Source organism: Jaculus jaculus, chromosome 18, assembly GCF_020740685.1.
Source record: "Jaculus jaculus isolate mJacJac1 chromosome 18, mJacJac1.mat.Y.cur, whole genome shotgun sequence".
Classification (NCBI taxonomy): Eukaryota; Metazoa; Chordata; class Mammalia; order Rodentia; family Dipodidae; genus Jaculus; species Jaculus jaculus.
In genome coordinates, this window is record NC_059119.1 from 51387325 (window position 1) to 51399734 (window position 12410).

General features: G+C 49.3%; 1 long non-coding RNA gene across 1 annotated transcript; it reads left to right on the top strand.

Annotated features, from left to right (window-relative positions):
- The first annotated feature begins 1099 nt into the window (after positions 1 to 1099).
- LOC123455797 lies at positions 1100 to 11869 on the top strand. Its single transcript, XR_006634144.1, has 4 exons — positions 1100 to 1307; positions 2580 to 2628; positions 4959 to 5141; positions 11051 to 11869. It is a non-coding gene; the product is annotated as an uncharacterized LOC123455797 (long non-coding RNA).
- Positions 11870 to 12410: the final 541 nt, after the last annotated feature.

Sequence of the window (12410 nt, forward strand, 5' to 3'; positions counted from 1 at the left end):
TCCCAGTTACAAGTGTGAGCAAATCACCGTGCAGTGGGAGCCAGGCAGCCAAGGGGATGGGGAGGGGAGGGACTTCAGCAGGCTGAAGGGGACCTGGTCGGTCACCCCAGAACCCCTCAGAGGGTGAGGAGTGGACTTGTTCTGAGGAGGGTGGGAGCTCCCAGTCACCCACCTCTGGTGCTCCAGCTGCTCCCCCCGCCCCCCGCACTCCACCCCTCCCTTGGCATCTGGCCCCTGGGGAAGCTGAGAGAAAGTCTCGCCTGTTCTGGATACCACGGGCCCAGCCGGCCACAGTGATCTCCTTCATGTGTCACCGCTGGCTGTAAGCGCTGTGTTTGGTTTGGCAGAATAGCTATTTAAATAGCAGTGAAATGTGTCACTGGAAAAAAATTAGCTCATGTTTCCTTTGCCATTTCTTCATGATTTCCATTAAAAGTGTAACCACGGGTAATAAATTAACAAGATCTGTAAAAGCGACCATAGGAAGCCATGGATCCAGAGTTCCTATAAACATCTAGCCCATGGAGCTGAGGAGCGAGGCTATTTGAGGGAAGGAGGATGGACTGGATCACCCCTATTTCTGCTCTTTTTTTGTGGGACTCTTACCTCTTTCCCCCCAACTCCCCCAAAGAGAAAAAAAAAAAAACCCACTTCTCTCGGGGGCTGCTGCTACCAAGGGTGAAATACTGCAGAAAACTCAAAAGCTTTGGAGTGTTGCTTGGCACTTTTTTATTTCATTAAAAAAAAAAAAAGGAAGAAATATTCCCTACCAAAGGATAGCCTTTTGTCTTTTTCCTCTAAATTGCACATCACCTAGTCCTAGTGACAGCCCTGATTCTGACTTCTCAACTGTCATTTCAACTGAGACCCTTTCCCATGGGAACTGAATGTCAGCTCGGTTTCACAGTTAGAAGCACTGAGGTCAAAGGAAAATATTTGCCCTGGGCACCAAGTCCAGAAATCAGTGGACAACTAGCTATTGCCATCCCCAGTTTCTCTCTCCCTCTCCCCCCCTCCCTCCCTCCCTCTCTCTCTCTCTCTCTCTCTCTCTCTCTCTCTCTCTCTGAGCCTGCCTCCCATGATTGTTTGTACAGGGCTGGGTCACAGGGTCACTGTAGGAGGCCAAGAGCCCTTCAGAAGTACATTAGAAAAAGCTGCTCCCAAGGGAGCCGGGCTCCGGAGGAATGTGTTTGTTGTGACAGACAAAGGCTATGTGGGAGCCAAGGATGCATACTTCAACGGTTCACCCCAAGAGTGGGCGAAGAAACAGGACGAGAGACCGTGTGAGCTCTGGGCTCGGCACTGGGGTAGGGACCGGGGCCAGGACCATGCGTGTAGCGCTAAACCCAGGCTTAGGGCAGTGAGGGCAGAGGACCCCGCACACGGGGATGGGGGTGCTGGGGCAGAGAACTGAAGGGGTGTGTTCAGTGTTACCCCCACGGGCTTGAGGAGCACTGGAGGCCTGAGCTTCATGTTTCACTCAGGAGCTAGAGAAGTCGAGGACAGGGTGGGGACGTGTGTGTGTGTGTGTGTGTGTGTGTATGGTATTACACAGGGAGCGGGGAAACGGGGGGCAGAGAACTGGGGAACGTGTCTAGTGTCATTTCAGGCTCTGGGCAAATTGCAGGCAGGGTTTGGAGAATGTGTCAGTGTGCTCGGGTTTTGAGGAGGAGAAGAGAGCTTTGAGGGCGTGTGTTGAGTGTCACACAAGAGGCTGGGAAGTGTTGCACTTTATACAGCCTGGGGGTGCTGAGGGCGAAGCCCCGAGGAGGGTATCTGGTGCTCCTCCCACGAACTGGGGAGGACATGTTAGTGAGATATAGAGTGCAGGTAGACAGTACAAAAAACAAAAGGACAGGCAAGGGATAAGATAGTCTTTCTTTGCCTCTGGTTTCTCCTTCTGGTTTCTGTGCCTCCTGTCTCCCATGCCTTTATTTATTTATTTGACAGAGAGAAAGAACAAGAAAGAGGGGGAGGGAGAGAGAATGGGTGCACCAGGGCCTCCAGCCACTGCAAACAAACTCCAGATGCATGTGCATCTGGCTTATGTGAGTCCTAGGGAATTGAACCTGGGTCCTTTGGCTTTGCAGGCAAATGCCTTTAACTGCTAAGCCATCTTTCCAGCTGGCCCCCTCCTTAAAAATTAATTTATTTATCTATTTATGAGATAGAAAGAGGCAGAGAGAGAGAGAGAATTGGTGTACCAGGGCATCTAGCCACTGCAAATGAACTCCAGATGCATGCGCCACCTTGTGCATCTTGCTTACATGGGTTCTAGAGAATCGAACCAGGATCCTTTGGCTTTGCAGCCAAACACCTTAACTGCTAAGACATCCCTCCAGCCCCAGCAAGCTTTTCTTTTCTTTTTTTCTTTTTTTTTTTTAATGTTTTATTTATTTAATTGCAAGCAGAGAGACAGAATTGGTATGCCAGGGCCTGCAGCGGCTGCCAATGAACTCCAGATGTGTGCACCACTTTGTGCATCTGGCTTCATGTGGGTCCTAGGGAATCGAACCCTGGCAAGTGCCTTAACCACTGAGCCCTTTCTCCAGCCCCAGCAAGACTTTTTCTCTCCATAGAAATCTTCAGGAAAAGGTGAAAGAGTTACACGATCTGAAGACAAACCAGGTATAAGACTTTTCTCCACTGATTTACGCTGACATCTCTTCTCCCATGCCCCCCCATCCCTATTTTCTCCTGTCCATGCAGACACTGTTTTCTCTCTCTCTCCCTCCCTCCTTCCCCCTTTCTTCTTTCCCCTCTTTCTTTCTTTCTTTTTGTTTTCGAGGTAGGTTCTCACTCTAGCTCAGGCTGACCTGGAATTCACTATGTAGTCTCAGGTGTCCTCAAACTCACGGCGATCCTCCTACCTCTGCCTCCCGAGTGCTGAGATTAAAGGCGTGCGCCGCCACCAAGCACAGCTCGAACACCATTTTCTGTGGCCAGTCTCACCATCGCCTATTTCTGGGGGTGGGGGGTGATGTCTGGTTTTCTTAGGTCGGTGGACTCTATGGGTTCCGGATGAGCACCATGGTGCAAACCTCTCCTAAGCCCCTGAGGGGACTTGGAGCACAGAAAGAGCCCTTCCCTTCCAGCTTGAGACCAAGGGTTTTGCCAAGGCACCTGTTGTCCTGGAGGAGAAACATCTGCTTGTTTTGTTGACATTCTCTCCAGATGTTTGGGTGCCGTGTACAAGCAGCCTGCGTGAGTCCCCTGAACACAATGGCTGGGACAGGAGATCTCTGGGGTCTGGAGCTGAGAAACAGAGAGGGCGGGACTGGGAGCTAACAAGGAAGTGGGACTGGGTGGCCACCCTGCCTGGAGATGGGGGTAGGGAGAGGATGGAGGCGAGACAAGGAACTCTGGGAAGGATCGTCGCTGTGGCAACACACGGGAACAAGACTCCTCATAAACACTGCATCTGTTTATGAAGCCACCAGCACTTGCCAAAAATCTTGATTTTTTTTTTTTGAAACACTGTCCTTTGTAGTACTTCATGGCATTTTGCAGACGCCAAGGAAGGCCCTACTGTGTGCCGACGGGGGGGGGGGGTCTTCCCCCCCCCCCAGCCCCTCAATGACTGTTTTCTGCACCCACTGGCCTGTGGCTGGGAGGCAAAGAAAACAATGCCCCAGGCTCCTGGCCAGGAAGACCAATTAACAAAGCCAAGCAGTGAGCATAAATCACCCATCGCCGCGCTCCCCCTTCTCGTGGGCTCAAGGCTGGAAAGTATCAGAACTGCAAATACTTGGGATGTTTCTCTTTATTAGTGATAAAATATTGGACGTCAGCGTGCACTGTTTCATGCCCAGCCTCTGACAGTTGGAGCAGTAATTGTGATGAATAGGGTCCAGGGGCAGGGCTGCAGGCGTTTAAGCAGGCTCTGTGGATTGAAAATATTAGGATTGATTAAAGGTCAAATACTTTATAAATTTATCAGCGCTGGATACCTTGTCCAGAGGTGGAGGTCGGGGAGGGGGGGCGGGTTACAAGCACTGAGCATGGCGGAACACCCTTCCACCTCCCGCCCCCCGCGTCCCCTTGGTGTCTCACTGTCTCACCTACAAAGCTGGGTGCCGTCACTCCATGTGACCTCAGGGGTAACTGGCTCCTAAAAATCTCCAGATACAAAAATCCACAGATGTACAAAACCCACCCGTAAGAACAACGTGTTACTTACATGTAACTTACACACATCCTCTCCTGCACTTTGAATCACGTTTAGACTAGTGGTAACGCCTTAGTACGATGTAAACGCGACGTAAATAAATATCAAGCTGTGTTGTTCAGGGAATAAGGACAAAAGTCTGCAAACGTTCAGTAACAGAAGCAGTTGTTGGTTTTTTTTTCCCCCCCAAAATATTTTCAATCCACAGTTGGTTCACTCCACGGACGTGGATCCCGTTTTCAGACAGCAAATAAGCAGATACTTTCCTATAATTTGTGTGGGCAAGAGCCTCTGCCTTCTCAGTGGGGAGGAAAGAGGCACTTTCTGGGATGGGATCAGTCAAAATGAAATCCACATAGGCTTCAAAGCAGCTCTGACATCAGCCTGAGCCTGGGCCTGTGTCCCCACCCTCGTGACAGGCTCCTACAGGGAGAGCCGAGGATGTCTGTAGATTCTGTCCTCCCCAGGCTGAGGGCCTGATTTCCCACTGTTGGGAGCCCTCCCCCATGATGAGCATGATGGGGTTAGTTGCCACTGTGGAAAAATACCAAATACCTTCATCCTTGCCCCAGCTCAATGATTGGGTAAGGCGTTCAGGGACTTTCCACCCCGGCAGCTGTTCTGGGAAAAACCTCCAGATGTTCCCTTATGATAGAGCCTCACAGCGCCTTCTTGTACTTTTACTTCTCTCCCTTCTTTCGCTCTATAAAAACCCTCTGTTCCTCAATAAAGAGAGACCTTGACAACCATTTGCTTGGTCTTGTTCTCTTTCTTGCCCATCTCCATGCAGGCCATAACCCTCCTCACTCTACGTGTGGTCTAAGTCCTGCGGGTCGGGGCAAGTGGCGCCCAACGTGGGGCTCGAGGCACGGGTGAACGCCGGACAAGCAGCAAATCATCCCGCCGGGACGCCGGGGGACCACCTTCATCGGCCACCTGACTCATCACTTGTGGGATCGGCTGCCGCGGTACGGTAAGTGTTTTTGAGGATCCTCATTTTTTCATTTTGTCCGATTTTCAAGATGGGCCATAAATTAAGTAAAGAAGCTCTCTTCATAAAAGATTTAAAAGCTTCACTCAGGGAAAGAGGAATCAGAGTTAAGAAAAAGGACCTTATAAAATTCTTTATCTTTATTGATGAAGTCTGTCCTTGGTTTATTATTTCTGGACCTGAAATTCACCCGGGAAAATGGCAAAAGGTTGGTAGGGACTTAAACTCTCTCTTACAATCAAAGGGGCCAGAAGCTGTCCCTGATTCTGTCTTTTCTTACTGGGGACTCATTAGAGATGTGGTGGAAGGAGCTAATTCTGATCCACATAAGAGCCACCTCCTCTCTGTAGCCGAGTATTGCCTAAAACCACTTTTGGGACAGGCTTCTTTGGTTTCACTTTCTCCTCCGAATAAAACATCGCCTTGCCCATCTGTTATTATAGATATAAATAGGACCATTGACCCCCCTGAGACACAAATTCCCCTCACAAATATCTATCCACCCCTCCCACGCCAGGAAGAGACCCCAGAGGTCCAGCTTATACACCCTGTCTTCATAGAAAAAACGGGGTCTGATCCTGAACCCCTCGACCCGGGAGACGCCTCTACCCTGGAGGATGAGGCTGCTAGGTACCATAACCCTGACTACCCGCCATTGGCCACTGTTCCCCCACGTATACCTCCCCCATATTTTCCCCAAGTATGTGCACCCGCCTTACTCCCCTTGGGTGTCCCCCAGCCTACTCTTACCCAGGCTAAGGCAGAGCTAGAAACCAAAATCAAGGACCTAAAAGACGTCCTCTCCCTCCAACAACAGTTTGCCACTCTGTCCACAGAGTTGGCCTCGCTCCAGTCTTCCATCGGGGTCACCATCCTAGGCAAGCCGCATATCCCACCTTCTACATGAGCGAGGCCTAAAAACAAGGCTTCCCGAGGGGCTCGCCCTCAGCCAGTCTTCCCTATTCTTACTCAGTCGGCTACGAATGCCACCCCCTCTGGGGGCGATGGGCGTCCTCCCCCCACCTCCTCATCCCAGGATAACCCTCTCTCTTCCCCAGAGGGGTCAGAAGAAGAAGAAGAAGGCTCGGCCTCTGAAGAGGAGGAGAACGTTCCCGCCCCTGGCCCTGCTTCCCGAGGGGGCCTTGAGCCCCGTAGATTTTTTTTTTAATTTTATTTATTTATTTATTTGAGAGTGACAGACACAGAGAGAAAGACAGATAGAGGGAGAGAGAGAGAATGGGGCGCGCCAGGGCTTCCAGCCTCTGCAAACGAACTCCAGATGCGTGCGCCCCCTTGTGCATCTGGCTAACGTGGGACCTGGGGAACCGAGCCTCGAACCGGGGGTCCTTAGGCTTCACAGGCAAGCGCTTAACCGCTAAGCCATCTCTCCAGCCCGAGCCCCGTAGATTTAAGCCCCTAACATTTAAAAATCTCAAGGAACTTCACTCTGCAGTTAAGACTTAATGGACCCAGTGCCCCTTTTACTGTCTCTCTCTTAGAAACCTTATCTTTGGGGGGATATTTGTTACCTGGTGAGTGGGTCAAAATTGTACAGTCTGTACTTACCAGGGGACAATTCCTTACATGGAAGGCAGACTTTATTGACAGGTGTCAGACCTTTGCCAGTCATAATCAAAAAGACCCTAATTCTCCTACTGCTTCCTGGTCCCTTGAAAAACTTTGTGGCCAGGGGCGATATGCTAAGGAATCTAAGCGACAACGCCTTCCCCAAGACCTTTTGGCGCAAACATCATCTGCTGCCCTACCTGCCTGGCGCTCCATTCCTACTTGGGGCTCCATTCCTTCCCCCCTCACTAAGATTATACAAGGAACTCAAGAAGGATACCCTGACTTTGTGGGCCGACTCACAGAAACAGCCCAGCGCATTTTGGGGCCCGAGGGAGTAGATTCAAAATTTGTTAAACAAGTTAGCCTATGAAAATGCCAACACTGCTTGCCGTGTGGCCCTACGAGGAAAAGTTAAATCTTTATCCCTCGATGATATGGTCCGCATCTGTAATGAGGCTGACCCCTTCACACATAAGCTTTCCCAGGCTATTCATCTGGCAATTGGGGCAGCATTACAAACGCCTACAGGCCCCAAGACTTGCTTTAAAAGCAGACAAGCTGGCCATTTTGCAAAGCAGTGCCCCTATAACAACCAACCAAAACATGGCCCCCTCATTGGGCATAGCCTGTCGACCCCCTTCATCCCGCTACCCTCTGCCCTCGCTGTAAGAGAGGCAAACATTGGGCTAATATGTGTAGATCTAAGACTGACAATCTAGGAAACCCACTCCCCCCCCCCTCCCGTTACAGGGAAACGGGATGAGGGGCCAGCCCCGGGCCCCACAACCTGTCCAATTTCTGTCGGCCTCGGGGACCAGCCTACAGCAGCCTCTCCCCCTCCCCACAATCCGCCTCTCTCCCTTCAACAGATACCCTGCGAAGAGCCACCTCAGGCAGCGCAGGACTGGACTTGTGTACCCCCTCCGGCATCTTATTAACCCCCGAAGATGGGGTCCAGGTCCTCTCCACCGGCATTCAGGGTCCACCACCACCAAACACCTTTTCTTTCTGCTCCTCGATCGAGTATCCTCCACTCTCCGAGGGTTAATAGTTCACCCTTCCATTGTGGACAATGACTATACTGGGGAACTTAAGATCTTAGTCAGTGCCCCCTACGGGCCCATTTCTATACCCGCTGGATACCGCCTTGCCCAGGCACTTCCTTTACCCATATCTACTGTTCACCCATCGATGGGCCCCCCTCGAGGTCCTTCTAAGCCTGGCTCTTCTGATAGTTTTTGGGTCCAAGAACTCTCTAAGAGCTGTCCTACTCTCAAACTCAAAATAAATGGTAGAACCTTTGAAAGAATTTTAGATTCGGGAGCAGATTCCACTGTTCTGTCTCATAGTGTTTGGCCATCGTCATGGCCCTTACAACCATCCGTGACCCACCTTCAAGGCATAGGACAGCCGTCCAACACTTTACAGAGCTCCCAAGTTTTAAATTGGGAAGACTCAGAGGGAAACTGAGGTACCGTACAACCCTTCATAGTACCAGGGCTTCCCGTTAACCTTTGGGGCCGAGACATCCTTACCCAGATGAGAGTTTATATGTGTACTGCCCCCAATGGGGTTGTGGCTAAACAAATGTGTTCCCAGGGGTTTATCCCTGGCTTAGGACTGGGTAAATACAATCAAGGCCGTCCTGAACCCATCCAACCCTTGGCAAATACTGATCGTTCGGGCCTTGGTTGTAACAAAAATTTTTCCTAAGGGCCATTGTTCCTCCTGCACTCCAGGCAGACAAAATCACCTGGAAAGACAACACTCCTGTCTGGATTGATCAATGGCCCCTCCCCTCCAAGAAATTAGCTGCTGCCATCAAGTTGGTGCAGGAACAATTACAGGCAGAGCACATAGAACCTTCTACCTCGCCTTGGAACACCCCTATTTTTGTCATTCACAAAAAGGGAAACAAATGGCGACTGTTACAAGACCTGAGGGCCATTAATAAGACCATGGTTCCCATGGGAGCCCTACAACCTGGACTTCCTTCCCCTATAGCCATCCCTAGAGGATATCATAAAATAATTATTGACTTAAAGGACTGCTTTTTCTCTATACCCCTCCACCCTGAAGATCGTGAGCTCTTTGCTTTTAGTGTCCCCATAACTAATTGTATAGGACCCTCCCCCAGGTTTCAATGGAAAGTTCTACCCCAAGGTATGGCTAATAGCCCGACCCTTTGCCAAAAATATGTGGCGCAAGCCATTAACCCATTCCGTATAGAACATCCCAACATTTACATTATTTACATTATTCATTATATGGATGATATTCTCCTTGCAGGGCCAAATAAAAATCAGCTTCTGGCCAACAGCTAATCAGCTCTTTACAAACTCTAGGGCTCCAGATCTCTCCGGAGAAAATTCAAACCTGTCCTCCCCAATTTTTCTTAGGATTTGAGTTACATCCTAATAAAATTCTTTCTCAAAAGGTAGCCCTTAGAACTGACTCCTTACGATCTCTTAATGACTGCCAACGGCTCCTGGGAGGAGATATTAACTGGCTCCGGCCCTACCTTAAATTGACTACAGGTGAACTCAAGCCTGTATTTGACATTCTTCGCAGAGACTCAGACCCTTCCTCTCCGCGCTCCCTGACACCTGAAGCCAGTGCTTCCCTAATTAAGGTAGAAAAAGCAATTCAGTCCCAAAACATTGGCTACTACTCTCCTACCTCTCCGCTTTGGTTACTCATATTCCCTACTCCCTTCTCTCTTACTGGTCTCCTCTGGCAGACGCGGCCACTCTTTTGGCTTCATTTGCCTGCTTCTCCTTCAAGGATATTACCCACCTACCCCGTCCTGGTGGCAGATATCCTGAGGCTTGGTAGAGAAAGTTCCCTTAAACTCTTTGGTAGAGATCCTGATAAAATAGCTGTTCCCTATACTGTTACTCAAATTCAATGGCTCCTTCAAACCTCTGATGAATGGGCTGTAAACTGTGTCTCCTTTCAGGGCCAAATAGAGAATCACTTTCCCGCGGATAGACTGATTCAATTCCTATATAAAACACCTGTAACCTTCCCCAAGGTAACCAAAAATCAACCTGTTGTAGGAGCTACCTTAGTATTCACAGATGGCTCCTCTTCTGGCATGGCAGCCTATAGTATTAATGGACAAGTTTCCCGATTCCAGACACACCTTGCTTCTCTTGCCCAACTTGTGGAACTTAGCATGGTTATCAAAATATTCTCTCTCTTACCTAACCTCCCCTTTAATCTTTATACGGATAGCTCCTATGTAGCCCTGTCCATGCCATTACTTGAGACTGTGCCTTATATTCACCCCTCTACCAACACTTCCCCCCTTTCTTCAAAACTATAGCAATTGGTTCTTACACGAAATACTCCTTTTTTTGTTGGACATATTCGTGCTCACTCTGGGCTCCCTGGTCCTTTGACTGCGGGCAATGATCTGGTGGATAGAGCCACCCAGGTAGTGGCCTTAGGTTTAGACATTGACCCTTTTTCAATTGCGCTACAGGCACACCGATTACATCATCTCAATGCTCAGACTCTCCACCTTAGATACAAGATCTCTAGGGAACAGGCCAGGCAAATTGTCAAGGGTTGTAAAAACTGTCTCACCCTTCTCCCCGAGCCCCACCTGGGTGTCAACCCGCGAGGTTTAATCCCTGGGGAGCTTTGGCAAATAGATAGCACTCATATTCCCTATTTTGGAAAATCAAAATTTGCTCATGTTACTATAGATACCCTCAGTGGGTTTCTCTTTGCGACAGCTCAAGTAGGTGAAGCCACCAAGCATGTAATTAATCATGTACTTCAGTGCTTTACTGCCATTGGGCAACCCAAGGTCATTAAAACAGACGATGGGCCAGGTTATACTAGCCAGCGATTCAAACAATTTTGCGCCCAATTACAAATAAAACATATCACTGGCATCCCTTATAACCCCCAGGGACAAGGAATTGTAGAACGATCTCATCAAACCCTCAAAAACATGTTATTTAAACTTAAATACGGCCCTGAGGTCTTATTTCCAAAATTGGGTAATCACAAAAATACTCTCAATCACACCCTGTTTGTCCTAAATTTTCTGACTCTAGATGTTCGCAGACAATCGGCCGCTGATCGCCTCTGGCATCCACAAACATCCAAAAATTACCAACGGGTCCTTTGGAAGGATCCCCTCACCCATCAAGGACAAGGGCCTCACCCTGTACTTATTTGGGGCAAAGGCCACGCCTGTGTCTATGATATGGAGGTACAAAACGCCAGGTGGTTGCCAGACTGACTAATAAAATTATATAACCCTTCCAGGACTAGTCCTAAGAACGATGCTCCTTTTTGTCTTTCAGATAATGATTCCTCTGCCCTTCCTGATATTCCTGATGTTCCTGCACATGGCACTGACGACTTCCAACCATCAGCTGTTTAACTATACTTGGTCCATAATAAATGGAGCCGGAGATACAGTTAACTCCACAAGTTATGTGGGGTTAGACCCAAATTGGCCAGACCTTTATGTTGATCTTTGCCAGCTAGCCCTTGGAGGGGACCCAGATTGGGGCACCCCGGATCTCTTTTGGCCTCAGCAACAGGCCCCTGAGTTAACTGATTCCCTTACAGAGGGCGGATGTAGTAATTCTCTCCGTAGGGCTACCTTAGCACTCTCCTCCTATGGCTTCTATATTTGCCCTGGGGATCACAGGAAGAGAGAAACAGCCCGCTCCTATGGTTATCAGTCAGATTTCTTTTGTGCCAGATGGGGCTGTGAAACAGCTGGGGATACTTATTGGAAGCCCTCCTCTAGCTGGGATTACATAACACTCCATCGTACACATCCCAGAAAACAGGTCTACTCAAACACAGACCCCAAACCCTTAAATACCCTCTGTGCTTCAGAGTCACAACGAAAGGGTTGGTGTAACCCCTTAAAAATCTCCTTCACTGCCAAAGGAAAAGAGGCTTCCTGGATCACCGCCCTTCAAGGCTATGAATGGGGTCTTAGATGGTATAAGGAGGGGAAAGATTTTGGGTTAACTTTTAAAATAAAGTTAACTAAAACCTTACCCAATCCCCAAGGTGTGCCCCAGGCTGTCACTGTCAAATAAATAAAGAAAATAAAAAAAAACAGATCTTACTGCAGGACTCGCCACCTTCAATGTACAAATGAACATTTTGAATGTCCCCAGAGCAGGATCCAGTAGTAAGCGTTGCTTAAACTCCGTGTGTGTGTGTGTGTGTGTGTGTGTGTGTGTGTGTGTGCGCGCTCTTGTGGGCTTGCACATGTGTGCACATGCATGTGGGGGCCAGAGATATCAGTTGGATGTGAGGTATCTTCCTCGACTTCTCTTTCCTCTTATTTAGTGAGTGAGGCTGGGGCTATCGCTGGAACCCAGTCTAGCTAGCAAGCTTGATTCTGGAATTTCCTGTTTCCACCTCCAGGACGCTGGAATTACAGGCAGGCTCACACCCGCTGGGAATTTAGGAGGCTCCTGGGGACTCTGGTCCTCATGTTTGCGTGACATACGCTTATCCTCTGAACATCTCAGCCATCTTAATACTCCCCCCCCCCCACACACCACATTCTCTCCTTCACTCTCAGCATAGAAAACCATTAAGAGTCACACAATGGGGCCTGGAAAGACAGCTTAGCGGTTAAGGAGATTGCCTGCAAAGCCAAAGGACCCAGGTTCAACAGCCCAGCACCCACTT